The sequence below is a fragment of the Cervus canadensis genome, chromosome 4 (assembly GCF_019320065.1).
Source record: "Cervus canadensis isolate Bull #8, Minnesota chromosome 4, ASM1932006v1, whole genome shotgun sequence".
Taxonomy (NCBI): domain Eukaryota; kingdom Metazoa; phylum Chordata; class Mammalia; order Artiodactyla; family Cervidae; genus Cervus; species Cervus canadensis.
In genome coordinates this window covers 92,683,318-92,689,650 of record NC_057389.1, presented here as the reverse complement: position 1 = coordinate 92,689,650, position 6,333 = coordinate 92,683,318, and positions in this window count along the sequence as shown.

Genomic DNA, 6,333 nt, shown 5'->3' with positions numbered 1-6,333 from the left:
AACAGATGTCTGACCTTGTTCAGTACAAGGTTTCCCAGTTTGAGGAATGTGGTATTAAACAGAATCTCTACTAGGAAATAGATAGCTGGTGTGTGTGTGTGACTTCACAGTTAACAAAGGACATACAAAACCTTTCCAAAAGAATGCAGATCCCAGTGCCAGACTCACAGACTTGATGTATATGGTTTCAGGCTTTATACTTCTCATCTGTGGTGTTATCATGATGGTGGGTTTGGTTCACACATAAGACCTGTGGAACTTTCCACCTTTGTCATTCTAATACCATTGGAGATGACCATCTTAGACTGCTCTTTGGTTTTTTATTTTGTTGAAGACTGAATTCCCAGTGGTGGTTCTCTGAGAAGACACACATCTATGGAGACCCATACAATACACAGATTTTGGAACAAGTCTGACTTGCCACTTCCCATCTACAAAGGTGAGTGGGAGAGAGCAGACCTATTTCAATTGAATGTTCTCAACCAAAACATTCTTGAAGTTGCCCAGTAGTTAAAATTTATTCAAAGGGTTTTGGGTGGAGGTGGGGGGGTCATAACATTGTTTTTCTAATATTTTTTGGTAAAAAGGTATAATATTTATTTTCCTTTTCTGCCATTATCTGCCCCAGAGTACTTTGCCATTGTGTGTGTGTCTGTGGTACCTTCTCTTTTTTTCTTGCCTGCTTCACCTTTCCCATAACACTTTTGAACTGATATATTTATCATTCGTTTATTATCTACCTCCTATGTTCCTAACAGATCATTTGGGCCTTGTATATATATATATATATATATGTGTGTGTGTGTGTGTGTGTGTGTGTGTGTGTGTGTGTATGTACACATACACACACACACACATATATATATATATATATATACAAGGCCCAAATGATCTGTTTATTGCTTTTAACTTTTTATTGAAATACTACATACAGAAAGTACACATGAGTGTTTACCTCCATACATTTTCACTGTGGAACAGCCTCATGTGATCAGGACACAGACCAAAACAAAGAATGTCACTACCACCCCATTGTCCCCTACTGTACCCTTCTACACACTCACCTCCCAGAGTTAGAACTTTCCTGACATCTAATAGGACAGAGTGAATTTTATGTCTTTGCTGTTTGACATTGATGGAATGTTACAGTGTCACTTTTTTTATTTAAATAAACTTCTAACTTTTGAAACAGTTCAGATTTGCCCAAGAAAAACAAACAATTCAGAAAGTTCCAGTGTACGCCACACCAAGTTTTTTCTATGGGCACAAGGGAGCTTTCTAGGGTAATAGAAATGTTCTAAAACTAGATTGTATTAAAGGTTGCATAATTATAAATTTACCAAAACCATTGATTTTATGCTTTCACTGACTGAATTTTATGATATATAAATGATCCTTCAATAAACCTGTTAAATATATTTTAAAAAAATTTTTCTGGACTGTCTCGAGGTGAATTGAAAAGTATTACCTTTGTATTCAGCATGCCTTATTACAGAGCCATATTATTATGGTTATTACTGTGTATTGCAAATAGATGGGGGAAAAATGGAAACAGTGACAGACTTCATTTTTTTAGGCTCCAAAATCACTGCAAATGATCACTGCAGCCATGAAATTAAAATGCTTGCTCCTTGGAAGAAAAGCTATGACAAACCTAGACAGCATATTAAAAAGCAGAGACATCACTTTGCTGACCAAGGTCCGTCTAGTCAAAGCTGTGGTTTTTCTAGTAGTTGTGTGGATGTGAGAGTTGGACCATACAGAAGGCTGAGCCCCAAAGAATTGATGCTTTTGAACTGTGGTGCTGGAGAAGACTCTTGAGAGTCCCTTGGACAGCAAGATCAAACCAGTCAATCCTAAAAGAAATCAACCCTGAATATTCATTGGAAGGACTGCTGATGAAGCTCCGATACTTTGACAATCTGATGAGAAGAGCTGACTCTGGAAAAGACTCTGATGCTGGGAAGAGGAGAAGGGAGCAACAGGATGAGATGGTTGGATAGCATCATCAATTCAATAAATATGAGTTTGAGCAAACTCTGGGAGATAGTGAAGGACAGGGAAGAGTGGTGTGCTGCAGTCCATGGGATCACAAATAATCAGACATTACTGAGCAACTGAACAACATCATAAAAAAAAAAATAAGAACAGTCTTGATGTGTGAAGCTGATTATCAGTAATGTGTGATTTTCATTCCTATTCTTTTACAGAAAAACACAACAAATTAAGGAGACAAATATCAATATTTGAGAGGATAATTGTGGGGAAAACCATGCCACATTTGATATAAGTGCTTCAAATCTAATGTTGGCAATCACTGGAATGGCTCTGAGAAAGCTGGCCCAACATAGAAATGTATGGTCTGCAAATAGGAAAGAAAAGAAGGAATTACTGATGAGGGTGTTGAGGAGAAACTGATAAAACAACAAATAAATGTCAGGAGCTTTGAGAATAGAAGAAACGAAGCATGTCTTTTAGGGTCAAAAAGGGATGAAGATATTTAGCTTCACAATGTGTCTTTGAGCCTTGTGATGTCCATTTAATTCTGAGGCCAGTGACCCATCACAGACAAGGAGCAGCTCGGCTGAGGGACCTTCCCAGAGCCCCCTTCACATCCCTGTTCCTCACGCTGTAGATGAAGGGATTCAGCATAGGGGTGACCACAGTGTACATCACAAAAGCAATAGAGCATCTCTGGGAAGAATGGGTCATATCAGAACTGAAATAGACCCCAAGGCTTGTCCCATAGTACAAGGAGACCACAGAGAGGTGAGACCCACAGGTGGAAAAAGCTTTATGTTTTCCTGCTGCAGAGGACATTCTCATTAAAGAGGAGACGATTTGGGAGTAAGAGGATTCCAGTGAGGGGAAACACACCCAGGAAGGCAGTGACCACATACAAGCAGATGTCATTGATGAAGGTGTCAGCAAGCCACCTTGATAATCTGAGCCAGTTCACAGAAGAAATGTGGAATTTCAGTGCCAGTACAGAAGGTCAGTCGCCTCAACAGAATATGAATCAGAGCAACCAGAAAATGATGAACCAACACATCAGAAGAACCAGGAGGCAACAGACACATGGGTTCATGATGACTGTGTAGTGCAGGGGTTGGCAGATGGCCACAAACCAACCATAGGTTATTCCAGTCAGGAGAAGACCATCCATTCCTGCAAAAATCATTTTTAAAAATAAACCTGGAAAAAAATAAACCTGAGTGAAACATCCTGTGTAGGAGATGTCTTTGTTCTGTGACTGAATGTTCACAAGCATCTTGGGGACAGTGGTGGAGACATAGCAAATGTCAACAAAGGACTGGTGGGAGAGGAAGAAGTACATGGGGGTGTGGAGGTGGGAGTCAGAGCTGATGGCCAGGATGATGAGCAGATTCCCAAGCACGGTGACCAGGTACATGGACTGGACAGTAACACTCGAAAGAGGAGGGGCTGCAGTTTAGGATCATCTGAGAGGTCCAGGAGGAGAAACTGATTCTCCCATATGATTTCCTGCTCCCACGTAGCTGTGTGTCTGCTGGGGAACAAGACAAATGGAAGTTTCACCTAATAGCCAAGTGGCAACTCAGCTAGTTATCAGTTATGATTCCACCTTCTGGTTGATATCCTTTACCCTGTATTAGTCCTTCTTGTGATAGTGATTCACTCAGTCAAATGGTAGACCATTTGCATTTAAAATGTTTTTTCAGCTAAAATATTTAGCTGAAAAATTTTTTTCTCCTATCATAAGTTCTAATTCTTTTGTTGTTGTTTTTATTAAAGTATAGTTGATTTATAATATGTTAATATGTGCTGTATAGCAAAGTGAATAAGTGAATTATACATATATATATTCTTTTTCATATTCTTTTCCATTGTGATTTAAGTGATTTATCTCAGGATATTAATTTTAGTCCCCTGTGCTGTATAGCAGGAACTTTTTTATTCACTGGTTCTAATTCTATATGAAGCTATAGACATAAACAGATTTTTATAATGACTGTTGCAAAATGATTAAAGACATTTAATATTGCTAAATGATAATCTTTCATTCAAATAGTTTAATAATAGTTTTTAAGACATGGTATCCCAACTCAGACAAAATTAATTCTATGACTTGATCCTCCCTGTTAATTGTGACAGTTAATGCTTAATTAAAATTGCCTTTTTTTTTTTTTTTAATTTATAAAGGTATGGTTACTCGGGACTTCCTGCTAGTACAGTGGATAGAATCCACCTGTCAATACAGTGGACATGGGTTCAGTCCCTGGTCCAGAAGATTCTGATGCCGTGAGACCACTAAGCCCATGTGCCACAACTACTGAGCCTGTGTACCACAACTACTGAAACCCATGCACCTAGAGCCTGCGCTCTGCAGTGAGAGAAGCCACCAGAATGAGAAGCTTATGCACCACAAAAGAGAGTAGTCCCTGCTCACCGCAACTAGAGAAAACACTATGGGAAGCCACAAGGTCCAGTTCAACCAAAAAAAAAAAAATGGTTATTACCTTCTTTGTGAGAATTAAAAAGACCCTTGTGGCAGAGGAGGATCCCAGGAAGTGATGGCTATTACTACTATTACTTTTATGAAAATTATTAATATTTTTGATAGATACATAACTTTTCAAAGTATAGAGATGTCATTCAGATAATGGGATCTTGAGTGAGAGTTCCTTGAATAGAATTTTGCTTCACCAACTTAAGGTCTGTGTGACCTTGACAAAGTTTCTTAACCTGTCTTAGCTGCAAGTACCTCACCCCTACAACAGGAATAAGACTGATGAGTTAATTAAATGAGATGATGCATGTAATTTTTCTAGCATGGTTCTTGTGACAAATAGCAGGCATTTGATAAATGTGTCTAACAATAAATCTGTCTTGCATGAGTATCACTGATCATTATTCCCCTTATACAGGGGCAGCCATCAAAGATCATTCTGGAGACTTCTCTAGTAGTTGAGATTTCACCCGTCCAGTGCAGAGGATTATCAAGATGGAACCTTGGCAGGGGAGCTAGATCCCATATGCCACAACTTAGAGTTAGCATGTCCCAACTAAAGATCCCAAATGCCACAGCTAATCACCAGTTCAGCTATACACACACACACACACACACACACACACACACACACATAATGTATATAATATACATAATCTATATATCACTATTTAGAAAATTTTGATGTAAAATGTTCAAAGCTTCTATAAAAAAGTCAAACAAGATGATGGCCTAGCATGGTGATAGGTGTCAAACAGATTTGTCGCCTCCAAAGGAGAAGATTTCATTCTGGGACCAAAAGACACAGGCTCAGTCACTCAGAGGTTCATGTAGCAAGGTGTATTAAAGTAACAGCGATAGAGAAAGCTTCCAGCAAAGACACTGAAAAGGACAGAAGAGTGCCCACGTCATGAACTTCAGCAGGGTTTTATATACCTTTCAGCTGGCTGCTGAGAAGAGATATAAAGAATACCTCAAAGTGTAAAAGTTCTACCAGACTCTTTCCCAAGGCATGTATCCTGAGATAACATTAGTACAGTGAGCCAGAAGGAACAGGTTCCGGGCAAAGTGCCTCTGGGGGAGATATGGTGTTGCTTGAGAAGCAGGTTCCCAGGCAAAATAGATTGTTACAATTCTTAACATAGAACCTAACAAAAGCATACTTATGAGCTGCTGATCTAAAGAAAGACCAGGTCGTAGGCAAGATACATTATTGCACTATTAATACAAAGCTTAAGGGAGCCATGTCCCTTGTGACTAAGGCAAAGGAATTTTAAAAGAATGCTCTCCTCTTCCTTCTCCTTGAGGGTAACTGCCTAAGCTTTAGCTCTCTCAAAGTCATCCTGAAAAAATAAGAGACAAATTTAGGATGATTATAAATGTTTAGTCTTCATGACAGAAAAAATGCTCAGCACTATTATACCTAGAGAATGCAAGTAACATGTTTTTTCAAATAAAGTGAGAATTTACTAAACAATAGTATACTCAGGAGGGAGAGTGGACAGGGTCAGGTGAACAGCTGCCGAGAATACAATTAAGAGAAAAAAATCATTGAGAGCAAATTAGTCTGGAGAGGTGGATAAAAAAGACCTCTCTGAAATAAGAATACTGAGCTCTGAGAAGAGGGACAGGTAATTGCTAATCAGAGGAAATAAGGGAAGGGCAAGCATTTTGGTCTGAGACAACAGAATTCACAGTTGCCCTGGGGTTGGTGAGCTTGGTAATGGAAGGGATGTGAGCGTCCAGTGAGATGAGAACTGGGGGAGGATGAAGATGACAGAGCGTGAGGCCCACAAGTCAAGTTCAGATCAGTTCAGTCGCTCAGTCGTGTCCAACTCTTTGCG